General features: G+C 41.2%; 1 long non-coding RNA gene across 1 annotated transcript; it reads left to right on the plus strand.

Annotated features, from left to right (window-relative positions):
- Positions 1-3,880: 3,880 nt before the first annotated feature.
- Positions 3,881-5,372, plus strand: LOC307168764. Its single transcript, XR_013822977.1, has 3 exons — positions 3,881-3,955; positions 4,196-4,292; positions 5,303-5,372. It is a non-coding gene; the product is annotated as an uncharacterized lncRNA (long non-coding RNA).
- Positions 5,373-11,456: the final 6,084 nt, after the last annotated feature.

Raw genomic sequence — 11,456 nt, forward strand, 5'->3', positions numbered from 1 at the left:
GAAAATTGTCGATTGATGCAGGTCGCTTCATGTCAAAGGCAGCGTTTCCTCATGTAACTTAACGTTAATGAAAGGCGTTTAGATTAGTCACCGGTGATGAAATTTGGTGAGAAACGCTTTCAGTGCGCGCTCACTGACAGAATTCTCTAATCATAAACCACTAAGTGCAAATATAATGTATGTAAGAAATTAATTTTTCATTGTATTTAGCTTTTAATATAACGGGAGTTCCGTGAGTGTTTTACTGGTATTTCTCAAGAGTGAGTTGATAACCTTTCGCGCCTTGCCGGTCACGTGCTTCATGTTACACAAATCCGCGTTTACAATCTGTTTGAATGGGTAGGATAGAAACGCCAGCTTCACTATATTTGCAGCATTTTTGGTGGTGAGTATTAAAGCATGATGTGACGCATTACGCATCGATTACTATGTTGACGAGATTCACATTATTTTGAGGAGTGATTAACTAAATTAATATGTTTTTCTTCAGATATTCCTTATAGATTGTGGGTCGGCCTCAAAATCGACCAAACACCTTGAGTGTAACTTTTATCAATTAAAAACAAATTCACTATGTTTTAGTTCAGTTATAGTTAGAATATATTTTATGGTAATAAAGAAGTATGATCAAATAATGTCGATTAGTGCATTACATCAGTGTTCATGTCTATCCAATGCAGTGTTGAGCACTATAGCCAATCACACGCGTTTCTACAACGCCCAATCAAAGGCGGTTAGATTAGTCACCGGTGAAGAAATCTGGTGAGAACTGGTTTCAGTGCGCGCTCACTGACAGAATTCTCTAATCATAAACCACTAAGTGCAAATATAATGTATGTAAGAAATTCATTTTGCACTGTAGATAGACAGCTTTGTTTCTGGGCTTTTCCTACATTTGGCGGGCGCCGAATCGAATTTTTGTCCTGCCAGAGATTTATTTGATCGGTGAGTGATGACTGCTCTGCTGCGCTTGTGAAAGAACGAGCAGCGAGAGAGAGAGCGCGCGCGCACTCTCACGTCTTCAAAGCGACGTCTTGCTCTCTCTCCCTCACGCAATTTATCAAAATCAAATGACACGATGGTAAACTATTCAGTGATGAAATGTGTTCTGTGTTGACACAATCTTGTGCGATGTCCTAACTGCTGGGTATATCACTCAACGCGTACACGTCCGACTCGCAAACTAATGACTCTTTTGAACCGATTCACTTTAAAGTGTAAGTTGCAGGTTAACCACCACAGTCAATTAATGTGTAAATTAAAGTGCTCTATATGTATATATTTAATTATTTCTGTCTTAAAATGCGTTAAAATAACATTTATTGGGGTTTCTTCAAAGGTAGCGTGTTTTTTCAGTTACTGTCCTACTGTACTGCTACTGTTCAGTTTCAGTTTCAGTTACGTCATAAGAGGAACTCGCAACCCATACTCCGCTAGATTCCTACTGTATTATGGCTATTTGGAGAACGACTGAGGATGTGGGAAACCATCAAATTCTTTATGGACCACAGCCCTACAATTTTTAACTGGTCAGGCGTGAGAGAGGGGAGCCATGGCACTCAAAGAGTTATTAATGCTTGGTGTGAGGAGAATGAGTGGAGGGTTAGCCAGGTGTCCCAGTGAGTAACGTTAGCTACGTTAGAGCTAGTCTAGTCTGGTGCAAACTTAACCCGGATAATATAACGGAACAAGCGAGTCTTTTCAAAATATTGCCGTCATGTAGAATAGCAAGGAGGGACAACGACTGAAGACATTATTTACTTACAGTAAGTCAGTCCAAATCAGAGCTGCAAGCCTGCAACGTTAGAGATGCACACACTGCACAGGCACCAATCGCTAGTCTCATCGCCGCCTCAAACGTCATGTAATACCCTTCCTCAGTCCACGCGTTATCAATTCCTCACGATTTAATTAGCGATGTTTATTGTCAGAAAAGAAAAAGAGAGATCGATGTCCCCATCACTGTGTTTGTGTGGGCTATCAGCAGTGGAGAGTGTGTGCTGCCGTGAGGTGAACGCGTTTAGTTTAGTGGAACAGCTCGACCTGCGACCGGCTGACCTGACGTGCCTGAACCCTTTTGTTTTGCGAATAGCTTATTCTCATTTCAGGCAGGATCACGGTCCCCTTGAAGTCAGCACACACGAGTATGTTTACAATGGAGTTATTTTATCCATAATTTTTTTTTATCAATAAAACATACAACCAACTTTTCTGTAGTTATGTAAGGCATCTATAGCTGCTAGTGTACGGTAACTCTACTAGTGAGTTCCTCTTATGACGTCACGCCCCATCTAGTGGAAGGGAGCGGGAGCGGTTAAAACCACTGTTAAAAGTGCCAACTTTTCATATTATATCAGCATTTTGGTATAAAAAACAATGGTGGGCGGTTCTTATCTTTATGTTTAATAAACACATTGCATTACTTCGTGAAAAATTTAACCTGCAACTTACACTTTAATGAATTGTTAAAACAACTGATCTGTCCAACACTGAACTCACAAGACGTCTGAATCATAGACCGGTAACACTTTACAATAAGCTTCCATTTATTAAACTCTTATTAACTACATTAGTTAACATTAACTATTAATAAACTATTAATCTTTGTTAATGTTAATTTAACCATTTACTAGTAGTCTACATTATTGAAATCAAAAGTTGTGTTTGGTAACATTAGTAAATGCACTGTGAAGTAACATGAACAAACAATGAAAAGCTTTATTTTTATTAACTAAGATTAACAAAGATTAATAAATACAGGAACAAATGTATTGTTCATGGTTAGTTAGCCTAATACATGAACTAATGTTAACAAATTAAACCATACTCTAAAGTGTTACAAACAAATCATTTACTCAGAAATCAGAAGTGCTTACCACATTTTGTATTATTAATAGTGGTTAGCAAGATTTAACCTTAATAAACTACAGTATTTTCAGGTTATATATATAACAATGTGTAGATTTTTTGTAGAAAATGACAAACATTTTTGTAGAAATCATTTAGTTTAGACTGGAAAAAAAGCTGAAAATGTTCACCTCACTCCAGTGTTATTATTTGCAATGAAAGTTCAAGTTACATGGTTTGTGAGTGTGGTGTTGAGTTTTATGACACTCTTTCTCTGTTTCAGAATACTGATTCACAAGCATTCCTTACTGCATTTCAAAGGTAAAGGGTTAATTAGGGACATGGCCACAAATACAAAATGCTTCAGATTTGGCTTGTTGATAAGAAAATCGTTATAGTTTAAAAATGATCAGGAATATAAAAGCTATTAGAAAAAAACTTTTTTGTTTATGCCACAAATAATTAAGACTACATTTACCCATCCATTCTCCAAACCACTTGTCCTATATAGTAAACCTGCTGGATGGTCGGTCCATCACAGGTTTTAGGCCACATATCTGACAAAACTCAGCTTCTAGAAAATATAAGAGTATAAAAAAAAAAAAAAAAACATTCTTGAGATAAATTCCTAAAATGATCTGGATTCTACATATAGATACAATATCATAAAGTATCATAATCATTATCATAAAGTCATATTTCATTATGTTGTCATCATTTTTTTTTTCAGACTGACTGATCAGAGCACAACCTGCATTTTCTGCTGCACTTTTCTCTCTGGTTCGTATTAATATTGTGTCTTAATCTGTATTATGGCATTTTCATCCCATCGCCATAATTGTAGTCCCTGTGCCTTAATATGTCTGTTTTTATATATTTTTCAGGTTCCTTGGGTTTTGCCGTTTTCTACAGAGAGCAGTTTATTAAATTTTTTACCCCCCCCCCCCACACACACACAAAAAAAAAAAAAAAAAAACTTTATTGCAATTTACAAGTTTACACAGCGTCTCTTTCATTGTTCTTGTTTAACTGTTTGTTTTCTTTCTGAGAGTACTACAGGTTTTATCTTTTTAGGCTCAACAGCTGTTACATCTGGAGAACGTTCAAAGTATGTGCCTACCTAAGTGAGAATGTCCAATTGAAATGAATTTGACTAACAAATAATTGCATTTAAATATGTATTACTTTTGAGTATTAAAAAGAAATCCATGGCAACTTTTTATGATTTGAGACTTGAAAGTAAAATCTCTACTTTTAGAAGTTACTTAATTCACTCAAATTAGTGAGTTAAACATAAATTTGTCAAGAATCATTTTGTCATTTCTTTTTATCTCTTCATATTTTAAAGGATGCCGCGGAAAGGAAAGAGATCTCAGGCTCAAAAAATTCGTTGGAGAAAGTTGGACCTGGAGGATGACAACATCAGACCCTCCAGGATTAACCAGGTACTATTGATATCTGTGTCTTGCAACATGCCTATTTCAGGGCAACTTAATGTTTGGGACTAGGGCTGTCACGATTTCACAAATTTTTAATGTGTTGATCCACATCAAATTTTAACTCGCAAATTCTCAAAAAATGGTCGTATATTACGACATTTTTGGTCGCAGCCTGGAGCCCTGCAATGCTAATCATAATGACTTTATCACTCTATACAACACTTTAAAATAATATAAATTCTGCCTTATTCAATGATTTTTAAATACACCTTTAAGTGACTCAAATTTACAGTGCTTGCAGAGATGGAGTAGCATTTACTGTGAACCGGTCGATCCACTTTGATCTCAGTGCTGCGCATATACTTATTTAATTAAAATATTGCAATTTTTTAAATAATCACACTAAGCCAAATTGTGATTTCGATTTAATTTCTGTTAATCGTGCAGCTCTAGATATAAACAAAAAACCAACAATGCTCACTTGCTATAAGTATATGAATATCAGTAGATTGCAGATTGATAATCTCCATTAGGGATGCACCAATATCAGTATTGGGCCCGATACTGAGCTCATGTACTCGTACTCGTAAAAATGCTCCGAAACCAATAACCAATACCAGGCAGCTTGTGTAGGCTACAGTACAGTGTTTGTGTCCAGACAAAGAATTACTGACAACAGAGGGGATAAACAGAAGGGATAAAAAAGAAGGCTGTTTATGAAGTAAATGTATCTTATTAGTGGAATATTAAACAAAATATAATAACACATAGCTGTGGTACGCAAGCTGATCAGAGAAAAACATGCAGTGTTTATTACAATGTAAATTGTTAATCAAATAAATAAATTAATGAATCTTTAATTTTAAATGCCTTTTTAGTTTTTTTAGTTTATCTTTAAAACTGTTTAGCAAAAATGTCTTTGTCCCAAACACTATGAAGTGCAAGTTAAAGTTTAACACAGATTCTATAACACTAATTTTTACCAACAGCCTAATTCCATGAATGATTATTTACAGGTTGAACAGGCAAGCACCAGTGCAGCTGTAGCTCAGTTTTTGGGTAGAACGTATTCAGAAGGTGGTGATATTGCACCCAGGGTTTTGTCTGTGCAGGCATCTCATTGTCAAGGTGATGATAGGTATGACAGTTTCTCTAGAAATCATCAGTGCACGTGCATAGCGTTGACATTTTTAGCTAATCAGAGTGAAGGGATTACATTCAAGATGCCTGACCTTGATAGAGTTTTAGAGGAGGGAGATGCGTTATATGTCTTTATTAAAATGCAGCTTATTGCTGAAAGGAGGTTTAATCGCAACCATCTGACAATGGAGGAAGTACCGTTGAGCGTTGAGTCATTTCACCGGACACATAATGTGCTGAAGTCAGGAGTGATGTTTGGATACCTCAGAGCCACAGGGACCCCTGGCACTGAAGAGTGGTGGATTCCTCTCACTGAAAGGCTACAGTGTCTCTCCACAGATGTCAGTCATGCTCTGCTCCTTGTCGCTCCAGAGTGCATTGCTGTGTTCAGAGACAGATCTGGAAGGTACGGATACTTTGATTCTCACTCGAGGACTGCTGCAGGCTTGCCCCATCCTACTGGTCATGGAACTGCTGTCATGTTGACTTTCACCCACCTGAGTGACATGGCAGACAGAGTTCTCAAGATCTTCCGGGATCGTGGTGATGAGACCAGCTATGAATTTATGCCTGTGTCTTTTGAAGCAGAGCAACAGTCTGTCCAACTGCCTTCAACATCTGTTTGTGAACCGGTATCACAAGTGATTTCAGCTCTACCAGAACCAGCAACAAATGTTGGAGCCAAAGTAAATTGTGTTGACTCAGGAGCTGAAAACCGAGATGTGGTAGATAAAACTAATAAGCACAGAAGAAGAAAAGAAATGCGTAAAAAATGTAAAATTTCAACACAAGCCGGAGAATCTAAGGACACAGCTGCATCTTATGCCACCAGGAAACATAAAAAAAAGGATTGTGAGAGACGGAGGTATGCCACTTCTTTGCAATACCAATCAAAGAAAAAAGAAGCAAATAAGGTAAAGTATAATCAAGATGCTCTCTTCCGAAACCAAATGAAATGGTCTATAGTGAGAAGATACAGCACGGATACCGTCTTCCAGAGGAAGATGAAAGAAAACATGAAGAAGAGGTACAGCACAGATGCTCTCTTCCAGAAGAAGCAGAAAGAGTACATAAAGAAGAGGTACAGCACAGATGCTCTCTTCCAGAAGAAGCAGAAAGAGTACATAAAGAAGAGGTACAGCACAGATGCTCTCTTCCAGAAGAAGCAGAAAGAGTACATAAAGAATAGGTACAGCACAGATGCTCTCTTCCAGAGGAAAATGAAAGCCTACATGGTTAAGAGATATGCAGGTGACCCAGAGTTCAGAGCACATCACATCCTGCGATGTACTCTACGCAAGATCCAGAAATGTGCCGGCGATGTTACATATCACGTTCTTCATCGATTGCAATGAGCACTGCGGATCAAAAAGAAATATAAACCGTATATCCGTCACAGCCAGGAAACACCCCAGCCTTGTGTTAATGAAGTGATGGAAAGTGCCATACATGCATTCCGGTGTAAGATTGAGCATGGCCCTACACATGTCTGCACAGTCTGTCACAGAGCCCTGTTTCCTGATCAAGTCAGGGTCTGTAATAGAACGAGATATGACAAAAATGTTCACGTTGCAGCGTCTTGCCTAACCGGGAAGTATGTTCACACGTGTGAAAGTGCCTGCTCAGGTTCCTGCGTAGTTCCGGAAGAGAGAAGACGGGAATGGATTTGCCACACTTGTGACAGCCACCTCAAGAGAGGACAGATGTCTTCAATTGCAGCAGCCAACAAACTAGAGTTGCCACCAATCCCTGCGGAATTGGATGAATTAAATGTCCTTGAACGTCAACTCATTGCAAAAATTTTACCATTTGCAAAAATAATTGCATTACCCAAAGGACAGCAGAGAGCAGTACGTGGTGCCGTTGTGTGTGTGCCCTCCGAGATGGAGAAGACTGTCAACTCTCTGCCAAGACCAAGAAGTGAGGCCCAGCTGCTGCAGGTGAAGCTGAAGAGACACGTTAAGTTCAAAGGATACCAGCAGTTCCACACGGTGAATATGCATAACGTGCTTGCAGCTTTATCGAAGCTGAAAGCAATGCATTCGGAATACAGGGATATCTCCATAAGAGAAACTGCTATATTTGAAAGTCCCCTAGATGAGGAAGCTGATGTCTCTGAAAGTCACCTAGACGAGGAAGCTGAAGTCTCTGAGATGCAACAAGAAGTCAATGTTGCTGAGCAGGATGAGCAACACGTTAGCGTCGAGGAAAAGGATGAGCTTCGACCCGGGCTCACATTAGACACGTGCATGCAGCCACCCGACATCGGACAGGAGATCTTGTCGTACGGTGAGGGAATATTTAGTATCGCACCTGCACAAGGACAAAAGCCTGTTGGATTTTTCAAAATCCCAAAGCTGGAAGCCATGGCGTTCCCTGTTCAATTCCCCACTGGACAGAATTCCATTGACGAGGAAAGACAAATTTCAATATCTCCCAGTATGTATTTCAATGCGAGATTGTTCAGCGTGGACACGCGTTTTGCAAAAGATCAGAGTTATCTTTTCTTTGCACAGTTTGTAACAGAAACACAACTGGCTAGAAACAGCATGTCTATTCAGTTGCGAAAAGGTAAACCTCTCACAAGAGATGGCCGAAGAATTTCTAACAGACTGCTTCAAGACAACCGGGAGATTGAAAGATTGGTACACAACAGAGACGACACACGGTTCATGCAACCACTGAGAGGCTCTCCATCATATTGGGAGAAAACTTTGAGGGATCTACAGGCTATGATAAGACAGTTAGGAACCCCTACGTTTTTTTGCACATTCAGTGCAGCCGAAATGAGATGGCCTGAAGTAATTACAGCAATCAAGGCCCAGCAAGGTGAACACGTCGACTTTTCCGAGCTTGACTGGACGACAAAGTGTGAAATCCTCCGAAGCAATCCAATCACTGTCATGCGTATGTTTGAGAAGCGGGTGGATGCGCTAATGACTCTTCTGCTTTTGTCGCCTGCCCAACCCATTGGTAAAGTTGAGGACTACTTTTACCGAGTGGAGTTTCAAGCTAGAGGGAGCCCACATATCCATCTTCTTGTTTGGATAAAGGACGCACCCGAGTTTGAAAAGGACTCTGATAAGGATGTTTGTGACTTTATTGACCGCAACATAACCTGCCAGTTGCCCGACCCCTCGGCTGATCCTGAGCTTCACAAGATCGTCACAGAGGTCCAGCTTCACAGCAGGAACCACTCAAAGTCCTGTAAGAAGGGAAATCTATTGTGTCGATTTGGGTTCCCCAAACTACCGGTGTCTAGCACCACGATCACTCGTCCGCGACCACAGCGTCCTGAAGAAGAGGATGACACGGACACTTCTCCATCTGGAAGCTGCATGTTTGCATCTAAACAACCACAGCGACCTGAAGAAGAGCATGAGAAAGAGCAAAAGCAAGCAGACAGAAGGAAGTTGAGACGGGAGGCTGCTCAAAAGGCAATAAGCGAAGCCAGGGCAAAACTCAAGCCGGTGTGGGATCAGTTGAATGACCCACAAGCCTCCTTTGACAGCTTGTCAGACCTACTGACAAAGAGTAAGTTGTCCATCGATGACTACAATGAGAACGTCAAAGCATTGTCCAATGCCAACGTGATTCTGCTGAAGCGTGATCCAAAGGAGTCTTGGGTGAATGGATACAATCCCGATTTGTTGAGGGCATGGAACGCTAATATGGACATTCAGTTCGTTCTTGACGCTTTTAGCTGCGTTATGTATATGCTTTCGTATATTTCCAAACCGGAGCATGAAATGGGCGATTTACTTAAGAACGTAATCAAGAGTGTGCGTGAGACGAACGTTAGCGAGGAAGATGAAATGAAGCAGATAATGCAAGCCTACTCCAAACACAGGCAAGTTAGCTCTCAGGAGTCTGTGGCACGAACATGCAGCTTACCGTTGAAGAAGTGTTCACGAAGTGTTGTGTTTCTACCGACGGACGATGACGCGCTAAAGATGAGTCTTCCCCTAAGCGTCCTACAAAATAAAAATCCCGATTCGGAGGATGTGTGGATGTCAGGGATGATAGATAAATACAGAGCAAGGCCTCAAACGCATGACTTTGAGAAGATGTGTCTGGCAGAATTTGCTTCGGAGTGCCGCATCGTGTACGGTCAACAAACTAAAGGCAAAAACGTTCACCAGCTGCTCAACGGCATGGGTTTTTTTCAGAAAAGAACAGGGAAGGCTGCAGTTATTAGATATGCACGTTTTTCGGAGGAAAAACAACCCGAAAAGTTTTACAGTAGATTACTTAAGCTTTATATGCCACATCGAAGCAACGAACAACTAAAACCGCCTAGCTTTCCGACATATGAGACATTTTACAAGAGTGCAAAGGTGGAACTACCCTGGACAAAGCCTGGTTTGCTTTTCCCTGTCTGCGCCGTAGTGCAAGCACGCAAGGAAAAGTTTGAAAAACACAGCGACGAGGTGGATAAGGCGTTTGATCAGCTGCAACAGCAAGGGCCACCCGAGAACGCATGGGCCGCCTTTGCACCAGAGATTGAAGTGGATCGTTTAGAGTGCGTTGCAGAACGACAAGACATCAATCCAGATGATGAGGATGTACAAGATGATGTCCCAGAATTTCAGATTCTTGAACATAGAGATGGAGTCGTGCCACAAATAGAGGCACCGCAGATGAGCATCGAATTTGTTTGGAAGATGTTCAGAAGTCTAAACGAGACGCAGGCAGCCATATTCTACACGGTCTGCCAGTGGTGTCAGAAGCGTGTGTGGGGTCATAATCCAGAACAGTTTTTCTACTTCGTGTCAGGTGGTGCTGGTTGTGGCAAATCACACGTCATCAAGTGCATATACACGGAAGCGACCAAAATTCTGCGACAACTGCCTCGACTACGGGAGGAAGGAGATCTATCCGTGCCTACGGTGCTCTTGAGTGCATTTACTGGAACGGCAGCATTCAACATATCCGGTAAAACACTGCATTCCATCTTAAAACTTCCAAGGAATCTGAAGCCACCGTATCAAGGACTTGGAAATGCCCTAGATGAACTACGAGCAAGACTACGCGACGTGGAGATTCTTATCATCGATGAAGTGTCCATGATTTCGAAGGATCTTTTTGCCTACATAAACTGGAGATGTCAGCAAATCAAAGGCAGCAAGAAACCTTTCGGGGGAATCTCTGTCCTCGCCGTGGGCGATTTTTACCAACTGCCACCTTTGGGTAAAGCCAAACCACTCTGCGTGTACGAAGAGGATGTTTTGGACTTCTGGAAAGACCATTTCCAAATGATTACCCTCTCCGAGATCATGCGTCAGAAAGAAGACCTGGCTTTTGCCCAACTTTTAAACCGTCTACGGGTGAAGAAGAAGACCGAAGATCTCGCCGAAAAAGATGGAGCTTTGCTACTCCAGGCTGTGAAGGACCCCAAAGACTGCCCGTGTGATGCACTGCACATATTTGCCACCAACAAGGAAGTTCACGAACACAATACTAAAACAATCCATGCTCTTCACACTGACATCATTACCATTGATGCAGAAGACTACAGGAAAGACCCAAGAACAGGAGGGATGAAGAGACAAATGAAGCCCATCACCGGAAAAAAGGACGACTTGCCTGACACCGTACAAATTGCGTTGGGAGTACGCATAATGGTGACTAGGAATTTGGATGTTGAAGATGGACTAGTAAACGGGTGTTTTGGAAAGATTGCAAACATTGTCAATAAGACAAAAGATGGAATCGACACCGTGCAAATGTTAGGACTTCAGCTCGACAATCCAAACGCAGGCAAGAAACACCGCAAAAGGGTGCAAGGTGAAGAAGACGACTTGGTTTACATCGAGAGATCCGAAGAAACTCTTAGGAAAGGAGCAGTTCGTCGACAATTCCCCATCAAGTTAGCCTACGCCTGCACAGCTCACAAAGTCCAAGGCATGACAATGGAGAATGCCGTTGTGTCCCTGAAGAAGATTTTCGAGCCGGGAATGGCCTACGTTGCCCTCAGCAGAACGACCTCGCTTCGTGGACTGCACATTACGGACTTCAGTGAAAAGAAGA

This window comes from Squalius cephalus, assembly GCF_949319135.1.
Source record: "Squalius cephalus genome assembly, chromosome: 12".
NCBI classification, from domain to species: domain Eukaryota; kingdom Metazoa; phylum Chordata; class Actinopteri; order Cypriniformes; family Leuciscidae; genus Squalius; species Squalius cephalus.